Source organism: Spinacia oleracea, chromosome 5, assembly GCF_020520425.1.
Source record: "Spinacia oleracea cultivar Varoflay chromosome 5, BTI_SOV_V1, whole genome shotgun sequence".
NCBI classification, from domain to species: Eukaryota; Viridiplantae; Streptophyta; class Magnoliopsida; order Caryophyllales; family Amaranthaceae; genus Spinacia; species Spinacia oleracea.
In genome coordinates this window covers 28511634-28538929 of record NC_079491.1, presented here as the reverse complement: position 1 = coordinate 28538929, position 27296 = coordinate 28511634, and the positions used below count along the sequence as shown (strand labels likewise).

At 37.7% G+C, this 27296-nt stretch overlaps 1 pseudogene; it reads left to right on the top strand.

Annotated features, from left to right (window-relative positions):
• Positions 1–2665: 2665 nt before the first annotated feature.
• LOC130462127 (uncharacterized) lies at positions 2666–2765 on the top strand (annotated as a pseudogene).
• Positions 2766–27296: the final 24531 nt, after the last annotated feature.

Here is a 27296-nt window from a genome sequence, read left to right as displayed (position 1 = left end):
CCATGATAGACTCAATAAAATCAGAAAAGATACTCATCATGCAACGTTGGAAAGTAGCAGGTGCATTACACAGACCAAAAGGCATCCTACGATATGCAAAGGTACCATAGGGACAGGTGAAGGTGGTCTTTTCCTGGTCGTCTGGATGTATGGGAATTTGAAATAAACCAGAATAACCATCCAGATAACAGAAAAACTTGTGACAGGCTAGCCTTTCTAACATTTGATCAATGAAGGGAAGGGGAAATTGGTCCTTTTTAGTAGCAACATTAAGACGCCTATAATCAATGCACATGCGCCAACCTGTGACTACCCTAGTCGGTATCAACTCATTTTTTTCATTTCTCACCACAGTTGTCCCCCCTTTCTTAGGCACTACCTGAACAGGACTCACCCACTTAGAATCAGACACAGCATACACAATACCCGCATCAAGCAATTTTATAACTTCAGCTTTTACAACATCTTGCATGACAGGGTTCAAACGACGCTGGGGTTGGATGCATGGTTTATGATTTTCGTCTAGATGTATCCTATGCATACAAAAGTCAGGGCTAATACCCTTTAAATCATCAATACTGTACCCAATGGCCTTTTTGTGACTTTTCAACACAATAAGAAGTTGGGATAACTGGTCTGCATCAAGTGCAGTACTGACGATCACAGGGCAAAGTTGTTCATCATCTAAAAACGCATATTTAAGGTTAGTAGGAAGAGGCTTAAGTTCGGGTTTCTTTACCTCTTTAACAGAACAAACTGGCCGAACTAACCTCTTCAATTTGGTGCTCTCCGGTTCAGATTCTCCACCATTAAGAGCCAACTCCAGAGCATCCACTTCAGCACTCCAAGAACTGCTATCACCTGCAGAAGACTCACAACAAAGCACTGCCTCCAAAGGGTCTCTTTCGAGAACTTGGGAGACGTTATCACGAGTAATAAAATCAACTACATCTATGCGATAGCATTGTTCCTCCTCTAGCATAGGACTTTTTAAGGCACTGTTCAGATTAAAAGTCACCTTATCATCCCCAACAGACAATGTCAATTTCCCACTTTTAACATCAATTACCGCCCCCGCCGTGTGAAGGAAGGGTCTACCTAAGATTATGGGAATTTGAGAATCCTCCTGCATGTCTAATACTACAAAGTCTACAGGTATATAGAATTTACCTACTCTAACAGGGACGTCCTCTAAAACACCTAAGGGGTATTTGACAGAACGGTCGGCCATTTGTAGAGTGATATTGGTAACCTTAATCTCACCCATATTCAGTTTAGTACAGACAGACAAAGGCATGACAGACACACTAGCACCTAGATCACATAAAGCTTTATCAATAAATACAGTGCCAATGTTACATGGGATGGAAAAACTCCCGGGGTCTTTAAGTTTAGGTGGAGACTTGTTTTGCAAATAAGCACTACATTCTTCAGTGAAAGCTACAGTCTCTACCTCACAAAAAGCACGTTTCCTGGTCAAAATATCTTTCATGAATTTAGCATAAGCAGGAACCTGTAAAATTAATTCAGTAAAAGGAACCGTTACCTGCAAATTTTTGACCACTTCCAAGAATCTGCCAAACTGCTTGTCTAGCTTATTCTTGAGTTGTCGGTTTGGGAAGGGGAGTGCAATAGGTGGTACTTGAATATCCACCCCCTTCTTAACCTCTCTTGTAGCCTCATTCTCATTGACTACCTTTTCAGCTTCTTTTCATCCATAACTATCATCGGGATTTCCTCACTGACCAGATCATTAGCAGACACCCCGGAATCAACCTCAACCGGCATAGAAGGACCATCATAATCCCTACCACTCCTCAATGTAATTGCATTAGCAGTCTCCCTATTTTTGGGCTGTGATGGAAATTGGCCTGGTGGCCTCCCTGCAATAGTAGTAGCCATCTGTGCCAACTGTGTATCAATGATCTTGTTGTGAGCAGTAAGAGCATCGATTTTTGCATCCTTTTCACTTAGATATTTTTGCATTTTTAGCATCATTTTTCTCATCTCTACTAGCATAGGGTCAGGCTGTGTGGTTTGAGGTGGTGGTGGTGGAGGTGATGTGTGTTGTCTAGGGAACCCAGGTGGTCCACTAGACTGTTGGTTGTAGTTGTTCCGTGGTTGGTAGGGTTGGTATGGTTGTTGTGGTGGATGTTAGACTTGGTGAGGGTTCTGGATATTGTTGCTCCTGTAGGATAGTAGAGGGTTGTTTTTGTAGCCCTCATTGTAAGAGTTGGAGGATGGGTTACTTTGTTTGTAGGATTGAAATGCGTGACATTGTTTAACAGAGCTCCTACATTCCGGTGCATAATGACCAGACATTCCACGACTTTCACAAACAGTAGCAGGTTGGGCACTCATAGCAGCTACACTAGCAGGTTGGGCAGATTGAGTATTGGCTACTTGCATATTATCAAACTTATAGTGTAAAGCAGTCAATTGGGCAGTTGATTGTTCAATAGAATTTAAATCATGCTTACCACCCCTATTAGATAGACCTCTAGGATTTCCATACTGGGCATTGTGAATGGCTATCTCCTCAATCACCTCCATAGCTCTAGGCACCTCAAGTTGCATGAACCTCCCACTGGAAGCTGAATCCAACAAACATCTAGACTCATTGCCCAGACCATTATAAAACTGTTGAATCAAGAACCAATCTTCCAAACCATGGTGCGGGCATTCTCTTTGCAAATCCTTGAATCTCTCCCACACCTCGAACAAACTCTCATCCGCTTGTTGTGAGATACCTAGTATCTGACCCCTCAGACGAGCCGTTTTCTCAGGTGGAAAATATTTAACATAAAAAGCAAGAGCCAAGGATTCCCAATTAGTGATTTTCAAAGCCGCCCGATTCAACCCATTAATCCACAGTTTAGCTTTCCCACTCAAAGAGAACGGGAAAAGTATCTCCATAGTCTGCTCCGGAGTCAATCCCTTTTGCTTGATGGTGGAACAATATTGGATAAAGGACTGAATGTGAAGATTCGGATCTTCACCTGGTTCCCCACCGTACTGGCGTCTTTCGATCATGTTAATCAATGCAGGCTCAATCTTGAAGGGCTCAGCTGCAATAGAAGGCATGATCGCCTTTGGTAGCAAGGACAGACTTGGCTTAGAATAGTCTGTAAGCCGTGGGGTAGGTGGCGGTATCAGATTTTCGTCACCCATCTCTATCTCTGAGACTGAATCTGTATCTGAAGGAAAAAGATCGCCAATATTATGATCAGAATCAGAGTAATTCCCACACTGTGCAATAAAAGTTCTTCGTCTACGAAAGGTTCTTTCGGGCTCAGGATCGAATGGAGTAAGATTACTAGTACCTACGGTCCTGGGCATAGACAAAGACTACAAAACAATGTGAGATCCGGTCTCAAGGAACGTGAGTTCCTTGAGTAGTAACAAACAATAATCTAGGATAAGCAATCAACAACAGAAAATAAAACCGTTTCCCCGGCAACGGCGCTAAATTTTGACAGGCTAAAGTCGTATCACCTAATCAAAAATAACCTAAGGTCCACTAGCTAGGTAGCAAGGGAAGTCAGGATCGAATCCACAGGGAAACAGGCGTTCTTTCTACTATCAATTAATTAATCTAGACTATTGTGAACAAAAGTTGGTTGATGGTTTGTATGCTAAAACTACGAACGAATATTAAACAGGAATGAATCAATATATTAAGGAATCTAGGGTATAGGTTTGCCAACAAATAATAATCCAGGACATTGAACAATCACGATAATCAACAAAGTAATTAATTAGACTAGCATGCTCTCTCAAGTCGATACTAATCATAGACTTAGAATTAACGGGCTCTCGCTACGTATTAACTCTAATTCCACCTATTGACACAAGCCTAAACATCAAATTGCATCTCTCGAATCTTAATTTGATATTGCATAACTACCACAATTAAACCTGCGCAAATCTAATTGTATAGTGAAATAAACCAATCAATAGGAATCAATTACAATGCCAACAATCATAATCATTCAATCATCCTTTCATATTATTCATGGATCCCCAACCCTAGAAATTAAACTACTCAAGCATGTTGACAATAAACAAAGCAATAATCATAATTGAAAGCATTATTAAAGCAAGACAATGGATTGAAATAAGAAATAATACCTATTTGAAGAACAAAGGGAAGTGAAAGCTTAAATTTTTATTGAGAATTAAACTAAGTGTTTTTGCATAAACTAGAGAGAAAACTAGGCTAAGGAAAATAATACTAAGGTTTTAATACTAGAAAATAAAGTGTATTCTAAAAATAATTAAAGCCTGTTTATATAGTTTACCAAAATAAAGCCTAAAAAACGGAAAGAAAACTCGCGCATAAGTGCAGGAGGTTGGCGTCGCCCGATCGGGCGTCGCTTCGCCCGATCGGGCGATCCACTCGATAGTCGGCCCGATCGGGCGGTTTGTGAACTCTCCACATAGGCTCCAGGATGACCGCCAGATCCGGATCGGGCGAGCTGCGCCCGATCGGGCGCGCGTTGATGAATCCAAATGGCCTAATTTCCGCCCGATGGTTGCCTTTCGCCCTCAGCTTCCAGGGCGATTTGCAATCTTCAATGTAGCTCGCCCATATCACTGGGTCTAACTCTCGGGGATCAACCATAAGCATCCAAAGCTCCCGAAAGTCGACGATGGCGGTCCCGAACTTCCTCGGGCTCATATAGTGGCCTAGATCAACATGAAACGGGTCTAAAAAGACCAATTTCTCATAATCAAACCTGAAACTCAAGGCACACTCAATAACACACATTAGTACTAGAAACGGCTCCTAAGAGCACGTTTGACACATAAAAGTACTAAGAGACGGGGGTAAAAATACTATATAAAACATGCATATCACCCTTCATGTTAGGCATCTTCTTAGGCCTAGAACTGGAACGGGGAGGAACTTCCTTTCGCTTTCGATCAGGACGAGCTTTCACGGTGTTAATACCATGGGTGCGAGGATTGGCAGAATCACGGCCCTCATATCTAACCCGAATACGAGGTATTAAAATCTCAGCCGACTCCCCATTTCGAGCCTCGGTCCTCACAGCTTTATCATCGGAACTCATCCACAACTTGTAGTTTTCATAAAGACCCACAAAACCATTTGTAGCCACGGCCCAACGCGGGAGACCATCATAATACTTAGCCCATGCTTGAACCCGTGCTTGTGAAAAGGCCGCTACTTTAGGTGGTACCGTATCAGAAAAGGGGATAGTCTGCCTTAAGCCGTATTGACGCATGACTCGGTAAGGAAAGATATAAATGGGCCGAGATAGCCCCAACAAAGAAACATAAACCGACACATCAGAACCCCCCGTCATAGTAGTCAAACCCCACCACAGTACCACCCAATTAATAGAATAGATACCATGAGTAAAAAAGGAAGCCCACTCGGTCTCGTCCTGGCCTCGGTGCAAATACTTTCGGTTACCCAAGGCTATAGGGCGATAATGTTTAGGATCGGCAGGAGTTTCTAAAAGCCTAAGTCGTTCCATGAGCCAAATCTGCAAAAAACGGGTACGATCAAATCAAAAAAAATAAGAAAACGGAACCTGGGGCGCAGTTTCAACGCCCAGGACCAGGCGCCGAAAAATTCTAACGCCCAGCCCTGGGCGCTGAAACTCAGCTCCAGGCAGGACGAGTAAAAAAAATGTAAAAAAAATATATGTGCGCAAAGGAAAGGTCGATTACCTGCAGCAATAGGGGGCTCCCCTTAAAATATTCAGATTTGGCATTCTTCTTCAACTCATCCGCACTCAGCAAAGTCTCGGCAACAACCAACGGCATAATAGAATAGCAACTTTCCATCTGGCTAATCAAGGGGATCAACCTTATGTCACCGAACTCACCATTGTTATTCGACAGCAAATAATGATTTAACAAGCAAAATACAAGGGCTCGAATGTTCAATTTGTGTTCGGTCATATTTTTACTAGGCCTAAAGTGATGTTTTACAAGCTTTGCCAAATCAACCTCATCACCTACAACAATCTCAGCGAGCATGTTAGCATTTAGTCCTAGGAAAGTCCCTATGGTTGTTTTACCCTCTTCAATGGTGCCAGGGGTGGCAGGAGTAGCATTAGTAGGATAACCAAGGATCGCAGCAAATTCATCTGGCAAAGGACATATTTCATTGGCCCGAAAAACAAAAACATGGTGATCGGAATCCCAAAAGCTCAGGGCTGCATACAGAAAGTTATGATCAATATTAATTTGTTGTAAGCCTAAAAGTGCCTCTAAGTGGTATTCTTTCAACAAAGCCTTTTCTGTAGGTGTAAGGGCTCTTAGCCAACGCCTCACAGCTCGTTGGAGGGAGAAGGGAGGAATCGACATGACAAAAACAAGGAGGAATTAAAGCTAAGCAACTACAAGAGAGAAGAAGATTGAGAGTGATGGAAAAGAGGGACGTATCTAACCCCTATATATAGCTGAAGACATCAAATGACATCCTCATCCCATTCGGAAACGCGCTAAGAAATCCGAAAGCCAAAAAATCGCCAGGAAAAGACTTTCAGCGCCCACGGCTGGGCGCCGAAATGATTAACGCCTTGCCTTGGGCGCTGAAAATACAGCCCAAGGCCCGGATTTCACAAAACGCGGAACAGGAAAGGACTTAAAACCGTGTTGGTAGACACGAGGCCCTATTGCAATCAAGATCAAGCCCAAAAGCACCTTTAGCACCCAAATAGTGAAAATGAATGTTAAAACTTGGTCGAAACTTAGACTCGTCTCAAGGAATATATGTGTACACTTTTCAAAACAAATATGAGCAAAATAAATATCAAGGTCATTCTTCGAAACACCAAAAAAATATTGTTAAGTCGTTGGTTTCTCAAAATGAAAAATGTTTGTCAAAAGATTAGTCCGGGCCAAGCTAAAACGGATATTATTGGAAAATAAACTTTGTCGCCCGGAAACTGAAGTCGCACTCCACGACTTCGTCAAAATAGCATATCACTATAAAGGTCACTCGCACATACGAGCACGACCCCAAACATGATTAAAGGACGTTATAAAATACGTACCTCTCTTGGCAAGAAATGACCGTCAAGCCCGAGTGCTTGGGGGCTCGAAAGAAAATATATACTCCAACAAAGAGTGTGCAAAGTTAAAATCATGTTCCCGGACTACGCTATACACAGTCCCATGTTTGGATAATCTCAAAAGAAAAAAAACGGATTTCGACCTCAGAATAAAGGTCGCCATCGACACTTGTACATGGTCCTCTGATCAAAGACCGAGTGGTGGCAAAATTGAGCCGCAAAGACTAGCTCAAAACCATGAAAAAAGATGACCACAAGACAAAGGTCCGTCTAAGCCGTTGTCAACCCACATTCAGGTTACAACTAAGTCCGAGCATCCCTCGGAAGAATTCGCTCTTGCAAGAATGAATAAAAGAAATTGTGGTTTTTCCAAATTAGGCTCGCCATCTTTAGCCGGCGGGGTTTGCGTCACTAACCGCGCAGGTCCTTAGTTGCTGCAGCAATAACTTTTTCTGGTTTTCCCTTTTTTTAAAGGATCGGTTTTCCGTTTTTCCAAAAAAGAACGATGTGAGTAGTTTTCCCTTATTTTAAAGGATTGGTTTTCCGTTTTTCCAAAAAAGAACGATGTGAGTAGTTTAACGTTTTTTTAAAAGGATTGGTTTTCCGTTTTTCCAAAAAAGAACGATGTGAGTGGTTTTCCCTTTTTTTAAAGGATTGGTTTTCCGTTTTTCCAAAAAAGAACGATGTGAGTAGTTTTTCCTTTTTTTAAAAGGATTGGTTTTCCGTTTTTCCAAAAAAGAACGATGTGAGTGGTTTTCCCTTTTTTTAAAGGATTGGTTTTCCGTTTTTCCAAAAAAAGAACGATGTGAGTAGTTTTCCCTTTTTTTAAAGGATTGGTTTTCCGTTTTTCCAAAAAAAAAAGAACGATGTGAGTAGTTTTCCCTTTTTTTTTAAAGGATTGGTTTTCCGTTTTTCCAAAAAAGAACGATGTGAGTAGTTTTCCTTTTTTCCAAAAATTAAAGGATTGGTTTTCCGTTTTCCAAAAAAGAACGATGTACTGGATTTTCCTTCGTTTTACGTCCCATAAAAACAAGGAGGTTTTCTCGTTTAGCTAACCCTGAAAATGAGAATCTTTAAAAACATTTTTACCTCGTGATTGGGCTTGGCCAGGCCCAATTACACTTTATAGCTTTGATTTCGAAAACATCTGTAGCTACTTCCAAGGGCAAAGTGAGGGAGTTCCTACACATCTTTAGATACTTCCAATGACAAAGTGAGGGAGTTTCTATACTATCAGTTGACAAATCCCAATGACACGTGAGGGATATGTCGACACTTCAAGTGATGACCCTTAAGTCAAATGTTATCACTCGGGGGCTCGTGAGACCCTCGCAAAACAGGTCACATACACCATGGCTTGTGTGACGCACTCCGTCCAGTACTTTGACCATCGTCTCATCCGGAGACTCAGTCAAAGTGGGGGCTAACTGTAGACACCTACTTTTATCCACATTCCTGAAAGGGAAGGTTCGATGATGAGAACATAAATCTCCACTTGGCAACGCATCTCCTATAAAATAACGAATCTCAATCACCCTTTTCATTTCACCCGAAACCTGCTATTTATAGAAATCTGCTATTTATGGAAACCTGCTAAAAATAGTAACTGCCGTAATGGGTAGTTGTTAAAAGTGGCAAGTCATAAAAGATAGAAACCTGTCAGAATTAGGTGTTGCACTCCAACATAAATCCTAAATGAGATAGAAATTGCAAGAGGAATCCTATTCCTAATATGATTCGAAAATAAGAGTTACGTATTAATTAAAATCCTAACGAGCCTAGAGTTCGTAACGGGCCCAGACGTATTCCGTCATAAAATTAATACGCGCTAAAAGACTCGAATAAGTCTCAAACTCTCCGGATTCTAAGAGTCCAAGTCTGACAAAGAAAACGGCCCAGACCCTATTTTCAACGCCTGGCTCTGGGCACCGAAATTTTCGGCGCCCAGCCCTGGCGCTGAAATTACCTGGGAAGTGTTCTTTCCTAATTCTTCGTGGATTAGAGCTCTAAAATTCTATCTTTTCACGAACTCTTTTCTATAAATATAGCCCTAAATTCGACGTGAAACACACACAATTCATATTTTGAGTATTGACTCCAACCCCTAAGCCTAAGCCTCACGCTGCGAAATTGATCACGCGTTCTGTCGCAATCGATCCAAAAATCGAACAGAACGTATCCTGTCCCGTAACTTGAGATTCGTTAAATAAAAGGAGAAATAGCAAAGTCAAAGTGGTTAGTTTTCTGAGAACCGTGACGCACCTCTCAAGGGTGCGTCGTAATGTGCCCCTTCGCATGATTTAATTGCTTTCCTCGCCCTTTTATGAACAGTTAAACTAATCAAATCTGATTGTTCTATCACGCCTAATAAAGATAATATATTGGGAAATTGGATTATCATGCTAGGTCCCTTAAAACAATCTAAATCAGATAATCGCGATCGATCTAGTATTATATGTTGCATATTGTTAAAATCAACTCATATTAGTTTAATAGTTAACGCATGTCCCTTCAATTATTTATGCTGAGCTAGTAAGGATATCCTGCCTCTGGAGTTATCGAAGAGCGAGTACTCCTCTCGGTAGTTACAGTCCCCCGAACCCTCAATCTCTACCTTGCGGGTGTATGTTGAGAGATCCCCACACCAGGGATCACAAGGGAACCTACGGCCGTCGTGGTCAAACATAATTGCACTCCCTTTATGTCACGATAACCGGGTTTTGTCAGTTTTTCTCATTGTCATTAAAAACTGAATGGCGACTCCTATATTACTAGTCAATTGGGTGTAAACTCACAGGAAATCCAATTACACTTGATTTGACAAAAAGAAACGTCACACCCACGAGTGACGAGGTCACGCATTAGCCTCGTGCTTTTTCGACCCCCTCACACATACATGTGATAAGAATTCGCGTCTTACAAACTCTATCTTGTTTTCGAGTATATATGACATTTAATTCGCCTAGTAATTTAGGGTTTATGATGAAATATGCCAATGATGCGGAGTTTTGAGCGATCAAATATTGTCTATGACTTATGCAATTTGCTTATTTTTTATTGTGGTGTTTTTCAATTTAATTTGCTAGGAGGAATTGTGATAAACTCTTTGGCCAAAGCATCCCTCCGTGTTGAAGATGTGTTGGTTTTTGATGGTACTAATCTTATATACACGTTATCCGTGTGAGATTATATAAAAACTAAAAATTGAGTTATGACAACTAATCACAATAAATAATATGCTAGAAAAATTGTTCAAAAAGTTTATTATAAAGAAAAAATAGATATAATCTCTAGTTAAAAGCATATGTATAGTTAAACAATGTAATACACATATTATATGCCGAAAATTCTAAATTGTAGTATTAAAGTAAAGAAAATTAACATATAAATAGTGTGTTTCTTAGAGAAATTGAAAAAAAAAAATCGGAAATTGATTGACTTTTTTCTTAGAGAAATTGGAAGAAAAAAAAAGATTTCGGAAATTAGGTTTTGATAGCGAGTAGAGAAAGAATGTCGTTGACTGGATTATTTAGACTGCATCATTGAGCGTCGTTCCACTATTTGGACTCCGGTATTGTTTTTTTATTTTTTACTTTTTATGAATTAAAGGGATGCGAATTAAAATGGAGAGAATTAAGGGGATGTGAATTAAAATGGAGAAAATTAAGGGGTTATGAATTAAAATGGAGAGAATTTAAGGATTTTGTCATCTTTTCCAAAGTTATTAGCAATTTAACATTAACAAACATATACGAAATACATTATGGAGGAGAAAATCAAGGGGTAATTGATTGACTTTATTATTTTTTTACCTCAAGTCTTATATGTGACTAGCCGCACCATTAACTTTATGGTGTGGCGTTCTCACAACCAACGGAACCTAAAAGTAACATCAACATAGAAAATAAAGTAACCAGCAGTCTATACAAGGAACCACTAACTTGAAATTGAAGAAACTACATAAACAAGAAAAGTAGCAGCGAATACAATGTACAAGTAACACCGGCATAAAAAGTCAAGTAACATCAGTCTATACAAGGAACCTCTAACAAGAAATTGAAGAAACTCAATAACTAAAAGTAACACCACCAAAGAAAATCAAGTAACATCATTCTATACTATGAACCTTTAACATGAATTTGAAGGACCTGCAATAAAACAAGAAAAGTAACATCGAATATAATGTATAAGTAACACCATCATAGAAAGTCAAGTAACATCAGTCTATACAAGGAACCTCTAACATGAAATTGAAGAACCTGCAATAAAACAAGAAAAGCAATAGCGAATATAAAGTATAAGTAATACCGGATAGAAAGTCAAGTAACACCAGTCAATATAAGGAACCTGTAACATGAAATTTAAGAAATTGTTGTAAAGCAAGAAAAGTAACAACAAATACAATGTATAAGTAACACCAGCATAGAAACTCAAGTAACACCAGTCGATAGCCTTCTCTATAATAGTTGCGCGCGCGTGTCACACTGTCAAGTTGATGGTGTGGCTGGTCACATATGAGACGCGCTGATTTTTTTTATTGTTTGTGTGTCATTACGGTGGGTTATTTTGATGTAATTAAGTATTTGGTAAAAAAAAAAAAAAATCTTGGCCCTGATTTTGGTGGGTTAAGTAAGTTGTAATTAAGTAATCCCTCTGTCCCAGATTAGTTGTTACACTTACCTTTGCACAAAGTTTTAGGTGACAAGTGGTTGTTTGGTTATCAATTGTTATTCGGATTTTTCATGAAATGACCCCGAGGTTTGCGTTAATGCACCAAATACCCCTAATGTTTCCAGAATAAACCAAATACCCCCGAGGTTTAAAACAATAACACAAAATGCCCTTAATGAGCATTTTCCGTCCATTTCGTTAAGTCTCAGTTAAAATTAAAATTATTATTTTTTTCCTTTATCTTTCTCTGTCTCTTTCTCTTTCCTTTTTCAATCTCCATTGTTAACCCATTATTTCACCTTCACATTCCTTGAACTTCTTTTAAATCCCCACCCCCAATGCCTCCCATTTCAAAGATTCAGATCAACTCAAACTAAGGCAAACACATTTGATTTTCGCATCTCCTCAAAATTCACAAACCTTAACAAAAAATTGATCCCCGAATCAGCAATATTGGGGGATTTCAATCTGCAACCAATAATGGGTGAAGCTGCTCGTCGCAATAATCGCCGCCAAAAACCTGCAACCACCCTCTTCTTCTTTTTTTCTTTCTTTATCCCAAAAAATTCATCCAATAAATCAAATATGGTGGGTCTTTTCAATCGAAGATCAAGGGTAAAGTTGCTCCACCACTGCAATTGAGGAAATTACATCGCAGGCTCCACCACCACAGTCGCAGGCTCCTCCCTCTCTCTCCTCTACCACCTCCTCTCAAATATCTCTCTGTCTCTGATTTGCTTCGCTGCTGCGTCGGTTCTGCAGATAATCTCATCTCGCACGAGCTCCCGAGCCTTCCGAATGTGTTTGTCTTAGCCTGCGATTTTCGCATCTCTTCAAAAATTCAGATCTATGAAAGAAATCCAACCAAAAGTTTTGGTTTTTTTTTTTAATTGAGGCATTTAATTTTTTGGGGATTAATTAATATAATTAATTGTACACTGGATTATATTAATATGATGGTGAGGAAGATGAGAGAGAAAGTTTGAGTTTTAATGGTGAAGAAGAAGAAGAAGAAGCGTAGTAGAAGGAAGAAGAAGAATGGTTGGTTTTTTTATTTAAGGAAATTTTGTGAAACCTTTAAGTTTGGTGGTTTTGTGAATTGCTACCTTATAAAAAAAAAATTTAATTTAACTACCTTATAAGTTTGGTTTGTTTGACTAACACTACCATTTGACGTTTTTCGTTAATGTTTTCCGTCGTGTATTTCTTCTATTCTTTTAAATATCTATGTTCATTTGTCATTTTGTGCATTTGCCATATTAAATAACCATTGTAGTGGAGTCCAAAGACGTAAAACATTAACAAAAAACGGCAAATGGTAGTGTTAATCAAATAAACCAAACTTATAAGGTAGTAAAATATAATTTCCTTTTTAAAAGGTAGCAATTCACAAAACCACCAAACTTAAAGGTAGTGTTTCACCAAATTTCCTTTTATTTATTTATTAAAATTTGGGGTTTTTTTAAAAATAATAGTAGTTAATTATTTTTTTGGGGTTTAATTAATATAATTAAGTGTTAATATTAGGATTAGAAGAGAAAGTGGTTGAGTAAGGGCAAAAAAGTAAATTCACGCTAACGGAGACTTAACGAAATGGACAGAAAATGCTCATTAAGGGCATTTTGTGTTATTATTTTAAACCTCGGGGTATTTGGTGCATTTTGGAAACATTAGGGGTATTTGGTGCATTAACGCAAACCTCGGGTCATTTCATGAAAAATCCGATTGTTATTTTATTGAAAAAGTAGATGTGATAGGAGTTAGTGGGTTATTTTTTTTAATTGAATGAGAGAGAGTGTGGGGACAAAAAAAAATTATGAGAAGAGAGAGACAATATAATAATTGTGGGGTCATTCATAATTTAGAGTGTAACAACTAATATGGGATGGACGAAAAAGGAAAGTGTAACAACTAATCTGAGACGGATGGAGTATTTGGTAAAAAAAAATGTCATTTGTTAATTGTTACTTGCTATTTCATTAGTGACGTACTTTGTGGTTGGGCTTACGTAATCTTTACTATGATTAAGTTTTTTTTTGTAGCGTTTCTTATTTATTTCTGGCGTTTTCCCTTTTTGAAATTATTTATTATGGCTATTGACTTATTTTTGGTTCCTTTTTATTGTATTTAATACTTATTGTTAATATAATATATGGTTAGTAGGGGCATGTTAGTCTTTTCTATAGGGGACACCAAAAGTATATTTACTAAAATAATTTCAGGTGTTCCCTTAAAGAATATAGATATTACCCACCGGATATTTTATACTTACTCCGTTCCGGAAATATCGCACCATTTGTTTTTTACACTATTCACACTACGACTTTGGCCATTTTTTGTGATTCGTACGTAATGAAATTTTAGTCACGTGGGGTCATGTTAGATTTGTATCGATATATATTTTCTAAATATATATTTTTTATAATTTTTACTTGTACACGATTTGAGATATTAAGAGTCAAATTAATAGTTAGAAGAGTAAAAGTCAACTATGATGCGATATTTCCGAAATTGATGAAGTATCTTGTTTTCCCGGACAAAAGTTTAATTGAATGAAAAATGACAAATTTTCATTTTAAAAAAAAATCCCAATTTAGCTAACACAAAATTATAAAAGATAAGGGCAATTTGGTGATACGCATGCAAAGCAAATGTCATTCGAAATAGTTCATTCGCCATTCTATAGGCTATTGTACGTTTATGCGTAAAATCTCAAGCAGTGAATGAAGGGGAAAGCTGGTGGGTAATTGTAAGTTTGTTGTTCTTTGGCAACTTGTGATCTATAAAATTGAGCTACCATGCTTTTTTGGAGAAATAATCTCCGATGTTTAAGTAAGTGATGTATGTTGGAGACAGCGGAAGTATAATGGGTTATATTCTCCAATGTACGAGATATATATATGTAAAATAATATATGTGAATATGCAGAGCTGCAGCTCCTACTTTATATAATGAATTAATGGAGAATGATAAATATAATATATTACTTTGTTATATTATTGTTGTTATATAAATTGATATATCATTGCGATATATATAAGAAATCACAATGCTAAAATAAGAGAGGTAGGAAATTTAATTTACCCTACGCCTTAAACTAAAATGTGATTTTTACTATTTCTAATAATAATGTTTGTCAATCTTTATTTTAGCCTAATATTATAACATTGCAAATTAATTTCTCACAAATTCCCCTCTTAATTTGCAATGTTTACCATAGTCTTGAACTTTTCGAATTTTTCCATGGTTATTGCTTTTGTAAGCATATCTGCTGGCTGATCATTTGTATTAATAAACTCAAGCCTTATTTCTTCGTCAGTGACTAAGTCACGTATAAAGTGATGTCGAATCTCAATATGTTTACTTCTAGCATGAAACACCGGATTCTTCGTCATAGCAATTGCCGACATATTGTCGCAAAATATCGTTGTTGGGTTTTCTTGCTTAGTACCCAAATCTTTTAAAATTCTTCTTAACCAAACCGCTTCACATGTTGCTTCAGTGGCTGACATATATTCAGCTTCAGCTGATGGAAGTGCTATAGTTTGTTGTTTCTTCGAATGCCATGATATTATCTTAGTGCCTAAACAGAAAATGTAAGCTGATGTACTCTTGCGGTCATCTATTGATCCAGCCCAGTCACTATCTGTATAACCAATTAATTCATCGTTTTCTTCAATTCGGTACCGTATGCTTATTTTAACAGTGCCTTGAAGATAATGTAAGATCCTCTTTGCAGCAGCAAAATGAAATTTGCTAGGATTATTCATAAATCTTGATACCATATTCACTACTTGAGCTATGTCAGGCCTCGTATGAGTTAAGTATAGTAGAGAACCTACTAAACTTCTGTATATGTTATCATCGACTTTCTTAGCTCCATTATCTTGAGTTAATTTTTTATTCAATGCCATAGGAGTATTCACAAGTTTGCAATTCTCCATGTGAAATTTCTTGAGAAGATCCCTTGTATATTTTTCTTGATTAAAGAAAATCTCCCCCTTATTCTGCTGTACTTGAATTCCAAGAAAGTACTTCATGAGTCCCAAGTCTGTCATTTCGAATTCTTGCATCATGGACTCTTTGAACTAATTAGTGAGTTTTATATCATTTCCAGTGTAGATAAGATCATCAACATAAAGACAAACAAATGAGAAATTGTCCATCATTGTTTTCTTTAATATAGAGTGATGGTTCACTTGGACTCTTTTTGAATCCATTATTCATAAAATACTTGTCAATTCTACTATTCCATGCTCTTGGAGCTTGCTTAAGTCCATAGAGCGCTTTTTGCAAACGATAAACTTTTTCTTCTTTCCCTGAGATTTCATAACCTTGTGGTTGTTCCACATACACTTCTTCTTCTAACACCCCATTAAGAAATGCAAATTTCACATCAAGATGATACACAAAATATTCTTTTTGTGCAGCTATGGCTAATACCGTCCTGATTGTTTCAATATGAGCTACTGGAGCAAATGTCTCATTGAAATCAACTCCAGGCTTTTAAGCATAGCCTTTAACAACAAGCCTTGCTTTGTGCTTTTGAATATTTCCATTTTGGTCTAGTTTTGTTTTATAGACCCATTTTTAACCAATAACGCCTTTATCTTTAGGACATTCAACAAGTTCCCATGTCTTATTTTTTTCAATCATTGAAATCTCCTCATCCATTGCTTTTATCCAAACATCTTCTGTTGATGCCTCTTGAAAGGTAGAAGGTTCAGATGCAAATAAAGAAAATGTAGCCATATTATTTTCTTTGGCTAGTGAGCAATCATAATCATCTAAGTAAGAAGGTCTTTTTCGTGCTCTTCCTGGTTGATTCGAGATCGGAGATGAAGAGGTTTCTCTTCTTTGTGTATTAGAAGCAGTCGATCTTTGAGGAGTGTTTATAGGATCATTTATTGTTGTTGGAGATGGTCCACATGAAGTGTTAGCTTCTTCTTGTATAGGGATATTTACTTGTGTATGAATGGTTTCGTCTTCCCATTTCTATTTTCCGTATTCGTCAAATATAACATCTCTGGAGACTGTTAATTTCTTAGTTTCGGGATCTAAAAGACGATAGCCTTTTGATTCATCACTGTATCCCACAAAAAGGTATTTTCTTCCTTTGGGATCAAACCTATCTTTACCTTGATCTTTATTCAAGGCATATGCAATGCATCCAAAGATTTTTAAATTGCTAATGACAGGTTTTCTACCGTTCCAAGCTTCATAAGGAGTCTTGTAACGGACTGCTTTAGTTGGAGAACGGTTGAGTATATAAATAGTTGTATTTACTGCTTCGGCCCATAAATTTTTTGGTAATCCTTTTTCTTCCATCATGCTTCTAGACATTTCAACAATTGTGCGATTCTTTCTTTCTGCTACACCATTCTGTTGAGGTGTTCTTGATACGGTCAATTTTCTTCTTATACCTTCATCTCTACAGTGCTCCATCAAAGGTTTATATATAAATTCACCCCCTCTATCAGTTCTCAATGTTTTTATCATATATCCACTTTGCCTTTCAACTAGTGCTTTAAATTGAAGAAAGACACTAAAAGCATCTGACTTTTGATCGATAAAATATATCCACATCATACGGGTATAATCATCAACAAATAATAAAAAAAAATACCTCTTGTTCTTTAGAGAAGGGTTTCTTGTGGGGCCAAATATATCTGCATGTACTAATTCAAGAGGAGATTTGGCTCTCCATGAATTATTTGAAAATGGCAGGCGATGCATTTTTCCATATATGCATCCTTCACAAACTTGAAGATTTCTATCAATAAGTGGTAATCCTACCACCAAGTCATTTTGTTTTAATAGGTGTAATCCTTTTTGGTTCAAATTTCCGTACACTAAATGCCATAAATAAGATTCATCCATAGCATTCGCTTGCAACGCAACTTTCTTATTTTGTGGCAAGTGAATTGGAAATACTTTATTTTCAGCCATTTTTACTTTTGACAATGTTGTACCAGATTTCTTGTCGAATATCATGCATTCTCTGTTATTGAAATTTGCTGGCAAAAGATAGAAAGGCCAAAACAAGTTCATAAGTTAAGAGGAAGTGTATAAAACAAGACATGAATTGCCTTCCGGATCTAATGCTAGTTTATATGTGAAGGAAACTATTCATGTCCTAACACATGAAAACTAGCAAAAGATCGAAAAACCAAAACAAATCATGATATTTTGATCTCAGATGTCCCCAAGCTTCATCGAAGCCTGTAAGGGAATACAGTTAAACATAATAACATGTGCGAAAACAATCCCCAAAGCCAGGAAACATGTATAAAGCACAGATTAAGCAAACTTACATCCGAACGTATTTTCCCTATTAATCTGTCAACGAACACGAACTTAGAACTCCACTTGTCGTTCCTCTATTTGGTTCACCGACACGATCAGGTCCGTCTTGATAACCGTAGCTTAGACAATCAATCAAGAGTTTTTGCTTTTGGGAAGAACAGTTTTCACAGAGAGAGAAAACTGAAGAACGTAATTTCTGACTTAGGTTTTGGGTTGGAAAACTGTGTGTACTGTGATGTGTGTAAAAATACAATAACCTAATTGTATTAAATGATGTAACCGGCCAAAGACCAAATGGCCTTGACCGGCCACATCACACACGGACACAGCACAGCCCAACGCCCAGCCACACGTTGCAGGCCGAAGCCCACAGCGCGCATAGCTGAGCAGTTGGGCCATGGGCCTGCTCGCTCGTCGTTGCTATGCTGATGTGATGCTGTTGCGTGCTCGTGCCAGACGCGGGCTGGCTTGCTCGCCTTTTCTCGCGAGCTCGCTGGCTCGTTGGGCCTTGCACGCTTGCGTGCTTGGCTCGACGGGCCGGCAGCTCCGATGCCCTTCGTATTCGCGACTAATACCTTACGGATATTATTTATCGTTTCGTATACGATGAATCACCGTCGTACGATATGATTTATTCGTTTTGCCCAGCTTACGAATATTCGCGTTACGATATACGATTCCGATGCAAGCTTCCAAAAAGTGACTAACTGTCCCAAAATAATACATGTCCCCAAAACAAACAAGTGTTGTACCCTCGTATCAACCCAAAATCCTTAGTCCCCTAGATGGTCTGGTAGGGTCTGGTATGTCTTCCCATTCTTCCCATTGTTCACTTCATCTGTTTGCTTGTGCATTTGAGCTTTCTGGTATGTCTTACATTGCTTGTCTTGCTCTGTTTTGTTGTGCATTTGAGCTCTCTGGTATGTCTTCCCTTGCTGCCTCAATTGTGTCTGTTTGTGCATTTGGAATTTGTGCCCTGACTTGTGCATTATCCCTTGCTGCCTCATTTTCTGTACCATACAAAAAGTCTCTACCTTAATGTACGTCCCACATTGGTGCAATGACTTGAATTGGAAGTCTTCCCTGACTTAAAAGTTTTGCCTTGTTCACATGTGGTAAATCATAATCATTGGAACCCTTTACCTTTAACATCTCATTCATAATATATTGGTATGATAATCAAACATTCCCAAGTGTTCTTGCTTCTAATTCATAGTATGCTTGATTCACTGCATCAATCATAGCATCAACATCCTTTGGATTTTCTTGTGCATCAAAGATTGAATACTCCTGAAAAACCCAAGTCTAAAATGTTTAAGTCGGGGCTATTTGGTGGTTGTTGAACAAGAATGAATGTGAAGTCTCCTTGTTGATGTGCTTGTTACCACTGTGGATCAGAATGATTAATGTGTGTTCTTGCATTATCTTGTTGTATGAATATTGTCTTTGGACCTTCACTGTGTGGCCATTTCTCCATGATTGCTGGTACAATTTGATTGATGAGCATGTCCCTTGTCTCCTTTTGCCTGACTGATTCAACCACTTTAGTAATCATTGTCCCCTTGGCTCTGTTCTTTGATGTCCTCTTTGCTGCTTCTTGATAAGTGAATGGAAATATGCCCAATATCCCATCAAATGTGCATTCATCGTTTTCATTGAACCTTGGTCTTGCCATTGCTGCTGCGAAAATCACCTTTGGTATGAACTTGCTTGACTTACCTGATCTGTATTTGCCCCATTCATTCTTCCCTAAGTGCATACACCCTTTGCTGTTATTTGGTCAAGTAGAACCACTTCTCATCAATGTGCACAAAGTCAAACATTGGTTGATATTGCCTCTTTGTTTGTGGACGTACTGTCCCCTTCTAGTAAATCTAGAACCCACTTGACCCTTTGTAGCATATTAGGGTCTTGCAAACCGGGATGTAGAGGGTTTGTGTGTGGTTTAACATCACCTCGTTTGATCATTCTCCAAAGTGTTGTTCCTCCAATATGTAACATTTCAGCCAAATCCCTGTTCTATCCCCCTGCCTAATTCTGTGATGTTGTCTTGTGAAACTTGAATTCTTTTCCTGCCTGCATTTTTTGCCTTGGTTGCCATATTGTATCTTTTGAATGCTTCTTTTCATGCCCTTGTTGTCTTCCATATTCTTGTGACTGTTCTTGGATGACAATTGTAGATTCGAGCAACGTCTTTAATGGCCCCATGATAGGGTTTGCCCGTGTCCCCTTTGCTGTGATTGTTCAAAAGCCACATTAGGATTTGCATCCTTGTGTCACAGCTGAGCCTTGGCTTCTTTTTGCGCAGATGACCCCGTGGCCCGTAGCTTTGTTGTTGGAAATTGTTAATGTGTTGATTGGATGCTGGTTCATTGAGGTCAAATGGAAATACTATATGTTCCATATCCCCCGTATCTTCTGCTGCGTCATTCAAATCAAAATATTGGACCTGTTCATCAATGATGTCCCATTCTTCATCTGATTCAGGCACCCAATGATCATTGATGTTCCAAGCAGCATCTTTCCATTGATCTTCATCATTTGTCTCCATCTGATCTGAGCAAAAGAATCCAGAACAAGGAAGCTTCCCCTGTTGTTTTGCGTTTTTTCTCTATTTTTCTCTTGTTTTTTTGGTTCTGGTTTGAGTAAACTCTCTCTCTCTCTCTCTCTCTCTCTCTCTCTCTCTCTCTCTCTCCTGTTGTAATAAATGAAAATGGAGGGAAAAGTCCCCTTTGATGCCAAAATTTTCCTCTAAAAGGGATTTGTCTCCACTTTGTTGTTTCATCCGTGTACTTTCTGAAAATGAAATCCTATTGGCTGTTGGCTTTTGTTGCTGCAATTTCATTGGAACGTTGCTTTTCAATTAAATGGATTGATGATGTGGCCGTGGTCCACACTTTTCTGATTTCTCTCTCTTTCTCTCTTTACTTTTTGTACTTTATTCAATTAAACAATTATCTACTTTATCTTTTCCCCCAAAAAAACATTCTCAATCATTACCTCTTACACACTTCACAATTTTCTTAAGCACCGTGCCGAGTCCCATAAGTGACACTTATTTAGGAACGGAGGGAGTACTATCATGCCATGTAAAAAAGATTTATTAGGGAAGTATAATGTTTCTATTTATGGAACTATGACAAGACTGGAATACTTACAACTGGATTAGGTGTTTTGTACCAGGTAGTGACATGTGTCACCCCGATGTCTGTTTTAGTATAATGTAATAGATGGATAAAATCAAAGCGAATTTATAAGAAAATATGGTTTAGTTCAGATAATAGGTACCCTTCTCCGTTTACAGAAAAGGTCTGGCGCGCACCCTGCATACAATAAATTTATTGTAAATCAGGGTAACTTTTACCAATTTTTTCGGAGTAATTTTAACATATTTTGATTAACTATTTATGTGTTGATTTCTTTTTTTATGGATAAACTTTTTGAAGGATTATATGATTATCTTTATATATAATTAGTGCTTTTGAAAGGATACATTTTATTAAAGAGAACAAAATTACCGACTACAAAATAGGTAACTCTTAAATTATATGATGATAATTTTTAAAGATTTTAAGTTAACTTTACATCTGCCTTATGTTTTTGCACCGGAAGATTCAAGTTATTCTAGTCCATGTAACATTTCTATATACTACGTATCATATTGTAATTCTAATATTGTTGGAACTAACTTGTACTCCTTAGTAAACAATGGATTTCACTACAAAATAAGTTTGAAAGGGATACTAAGTTTATTCTTCTTATCTTTATAAAAAAAATTAAGATATATTGCTCCGTATATATATTTGATCGAGGATCTATCATTATTCATCTATAGTAATATATTAAAAGCATTATGAAAAAAGTTTATGTGTCATGTAGAACTCTCTTCTTTACGCCACGTCATCCACTCATCAAGGTATGTGATGTTATTGACAACCAAAAATCAATACAATAAGGCTCGAACAAATGACCTCAAGTTTGGAAAATAAATCACATTGTCATCTTAACCAACCACTAATTGTTGTTTATCCATTCACATTAACTTATAAATACATGTTAACATGAAGTCTAAAACAACTAAATCTTTATGTTACATTTTATTTCTTATGGACTATAATGGAATAAAAATAACAATTAAAATATTAGAAAAAACATGAAATAAATATGATACCATAAGTCTCATAAAAATCAACTATAGAAATGCTCTGCATATATCTGTTAAATCTGATTTTATTTTTTCAAAGTCTTATGCTAATTTGTCATGTTCACCTTATTTCAACTTATATCTAATTTGTTGTTTATTAATTTGAAACACTTAGTTCCATTAGAAAAATAAATTAAACGAATTGTAAGATGACCTATTGAAAAATTGCTTGGCATGATAAATGACGTAGTGTAGATGTGTATTTGTTGAACTTAATGAATCTTTCCACTTTTATAGACTACATTTATTTTGGTCAAATATTGAGCTGAAGAAGAATCTCGAATTTTAATTATTTAAAATAGCGACTGAGGCATCGCCCGAGCCACACACCTTGGACAACGATCGACAAACACTCAAATAGGATTTTAAAAAAACACAAGTAACATAGGTCGTGTATCTGACATGTCACAATTTGTTCGACACAAGTAACATAGGATCGTATTTATCTATGGCAAGCAAACGTCCTATCAAAAGCAGGACGCACGACTCTCATTCAAAGTAACCTGGAAGTCCTCCCTGCCTACATCTGCTCTTCCTTCCTACTCCCTAAGTATACTGCAAAGATATGGATACGGCTCATCGCGGGTTTTTTGGGAATTCCACCCCTGATAAGGACGCTACGCCCCTTATTGCGTGGAATAAAATATGCAGACCAAAATCAATGGGAGGTCTGGGACTTCGTAAAACTGAACCAATGAATAGAGCCTTTATAGCCAAATTAGGTTGGAATATCCTGACGAATAACACTAACTTATGGGTGAAATTGATGAGGCAAAAATACCTTAGAAACACAAATTTCTTTGCGTGTAAACCTAAAATAACTGAATCCACTATTCGGAAGCATATTCTAAAGCAAAGGGAAAGGAATTTGATGCAAACTGAGTAATAGCCATAACATCAATTTCTGGGAGGATAACTGGGCGCTTCATACCTGCCGTAAGGACAGACAAGATATTGACACCCGCTATGATAATGATCGAAAACTTAAAGTGGCAAATTTTATCCTACCTAATAAAAAATGGGATATAGCAAAACTAATTAGCATGCTTCCTGAGTCGCTGGTCCTCAAAATCAAAGGGATTCCCATTCCGACCCAGGAATTTCCTGGCACCCCAGCCTGGGGTTGTACAACCAGTGGGGAATTCTCTATTAGATCAACCAATTGGCTTGCACATAATATGCTCAGGGAATCTCATAATGGGAACATAGATGGATTTGGAATTTGGTGATTCCCACGAATCTTAAAATATTTCTATGGCAGATCTGCCACGCAAGCCTACCTTGTAGAGAAACCCTCTTCCCCACGAAGATTCTTCCTTCACCTCTATGCCCTAGATGCAACAATATCAATGAATCCATGAACCACATGTTTCTACATTGCAGTCACTCTAAACAACTCTGGGAGAACATACTATCTATTAACTGGCTAGACTACAAGATTCGTTTTTCCGAACTGCTGACTGCACTCTCCAAGCTTCGTCCACACACAAAGATGCTTTTGCGCTTCATCTTCTTTATGTATTCAATATGGAAGGAAAGGAATTAATGGTGTTATTTTCACACAATCATAATTCTCACATGTGAGATGTTTATTCAGAGCTAAGCACCTTCAAAAATAATGGGATTATAGACTCCATCTGAATTCTATTCAATCCCACTCCACCCTTCCTCAACAACCTACCCACCACTCAAACCACCCAGCCACCTCCCCACCATTACTGGTTAGGTGGTTCCCTCCTTCGACAAGAGCCTTTAAACTTAATTTCGACGGCTCAAGAAAAGGAAGCTCGACGGCTGCAGGAATTATTACCCGTGATCACCTTGGAGTTACGAGAAGTGTTGTTAATTGCTTTCAATCTGGGAAACACCCAAGTTTATACGGCGGAAGCTGTGGCTCTCCACAAAGGAATGCAGAAGGCTATTAGACTCAAAATCAACAATTTTCATATCGAAGGCGACAACCTACTGATTATTAATGCAGTTAGGGATAAATGGAAAACACCGTGGAAGCTACTCATTTCAGATATCAAGTCACTTATGAACATGTTCTCTTCAGTCACCATTGAGCACGTGTACAGAGAAGCAAACATAGCAGTAAATTGTGTAGCAAATGTAGGACATCTATTACTTTATACTAAAACAGACACCAGGAATGACACATGTCACTTCCTGGTGCACTTTTTCCCGCCAAAATCCTATTTCCTAAAATATAATCTGCTTTACTTTTCTTTTTTTCTATTATGTTTTATAAACAGTTTATGTATGGAAAAAAATATTGGATTATAGAATATGACAATAATAGATACCACATAATAATAATTTTCTTAAAATTATTTTGGAATTATTTTAGTCAAGTCCGTATATCAATAATGTAAAATATATATACTCAATACTTTAATTAAATTAGCATAATAAGCTTATAAAGTACGGAGTATGAAGTACGTAATACGTAGTGGGACGAAATTTTCATATTAGACGATTAAATGAATATGCTCAAAATTTATTTATTATGTATTTGTTTTAGGAGGATAAATATTTTATTAAAAATATGGTTAAATAATAATTTAAAAATATCCGTCCGTGCACGTAATTTAATCTAGTTTAGTTAAAGGTTGTATGTGTATTCAGGTCTCTAATAGCCAGTCTCTTAGTATAATTTTAGAGGATGATTATTTAGGAGTTACCCTCGAGCAGAGGATCTCCTAAATCTCTTTTTTTTCCCTTACCCTTATAAAAAAAAGGGGGGTTTTTAATCGACGTCCTAATCCGCTAAAAACGCCCACGTATTTCTGATAAATGGACGATTTTACCCTTTATAAGAAAATAAGCCCTCCCCTTTCACCCCTACCCCTTCCACCGTCCCCCTTTCCCCAGCCATTTTTACAGGCCCAAGTTCGAGCAATATAACCGGCCAGACCTGCCGCAGTAATTACCGACCATTCCATACTTTACCGGCCATTCCGTACTACGCAACCCCTGTTTAAATTACCGAGGCTTCACGTCGGGCTTCACGCCCATGCTTCACAACGCACCTCCCTGCCGCAGTAATAGCACAAAAATTACAGGCCATTCCTGCCCCCTTCTTCTTCCCCAGCCTTTACCCCTCCCGCAATTAGATTTTCCGACCAAAATTACCGGCCATTCCTGCTCAGATTCAAATTGGTTTTTTTAATATATATAGTAAATACGGCCGCCCAGAATTGGCGGCAGCTGCCATGGCTTGGCCGCCCCAGATCTGCGGCCCAGCCATGGTAGTTGCCGCCAACTTTGGGCGGCCTACCATGGTTTAGAGCCGCGACATTAAGCTTGAAGATGATGATGGTGGAAACTGCTTGAATATGGTCGGAACTTTGGGTATGGTGGTGGAGCAACTGATTTTTTTTATTTTGTTAAAACCGGGGTGCCGCCCAGAATTGGGGGCCACGACCATGGCCCAACCGCTTTTTCTGGGCGGCATAGCCATGGTCGGGGCCGCCAATTCTGGGCGGCACCCCTGTTTTTTTTTAAAAAAAAAAAAACTTTGATTTCAGCGGAGTTGGGATGTGGCTGTTGGTCGGACCCTGCGCAAGGGAGGTGCGGCGTGAAGGTGGCAGAAGGAACATCGGCGGAGGTTGGTAATTGGTGGCTGCTGCTGGGGTGGAGCCGTCGCGGAGGAGAGAGGGAGGCATTGGTGGTGTTAGAGCAGAGCAAGTCGCCGGTTTTTTTTAATATTATTAAGAACCTTAATTTTTTATAATTTCAATTATTATTATTATTATTATTATTATTATTATTATTATTATTATGGATATTGTTATTATGGATATAATTATATGAGGACAAAATTGTATTTTAACGTAATATATGCGGGTGATTTTAGCGTATGCGGACGTCGAATAGCGATTAAAAAAAAAAGGGGTTCGACACAGTAATTTCGAAAATACGCCGTATATAGGAAGCCCAAGTTCATGATGCATCATGTGCCTAGATCGTATGGTAATGTTTGGGGTTTCTTTAATTTGGCCGTACATTATGCAATATCATTTGATTGGCCATGATTCTGTTATTATTATATTGAAAGGAATTTCATACTACGTGTCATTAAATATTACTCACTCCTATTTTTAAATACTAGCTCCTCCGATTTAATATCTTTCATACTTTTTGATACTCAAACTTCAAACTTAGAACTAGATTCAGCTCATGCAAAACAGCGCGTTAAACATTATTATCGCCTAATATTGTGCTCAAGTATTGTTTATCATCTACCTACTCTCTTATCTGGCTAATCGTTATACTTATTTAACTGTCAGATCATATCATGTTTATTAGTTACGGAGTACTAAACATGTAGAAAATTAGTGTAGCATTGCGGTATGTGATATGACCGTTAATTAAAGATCGATTTATTGGATCTGGCAAATTACAAAATTTGTAAATATTTAAGGATATAAGAAATTTGGTATTAGAATAATTTATTTTTTCTATGGATCGGAGTGGAGTACTCCTTCTTTTTTTGAGTAGTTGCAATGCCGAAGCACTAGTTTGACCATAATTAAATTATACGCAATTAGTCAATAACATATTACTAAAAAAAAAAATTAAAATTGATATTTGAAAAAATATACATTAAGATTAATCCAACAACATATTACACAATTACATTTGATTTTTATATATAGTAAGAAAAATTGATCAAAGTTAATGTTTGAATACTGTAAAACTCAATATGTTGCAAGCATTATAAAATAGAGGGAGTATTATTTTAGATTGAGATGTTGATGAGAAATTAATTTTGTTGCCCCTCTTTTTTCAAAGCATAATACTCTGTATAATAAATTAATAATGCATGTTTGAATAATGAGTTCAGAAATGATACGGAGTAAGACAGTAAGCATTAAGCATACCAAATAGGCAAATATGGAGTCCCATGAAAAGAGGGATAGATATTACGGAGTAGAGGGTTCAATAACAAGTCTTGAAAACTTATAAGAAAAAGACAAAAGTTAAATTGTATTAAAATCATAATCAAGAATACTAATTGTCCTTTCAAGTTCAAAACAGTCAATACCAAGTGACCCCAC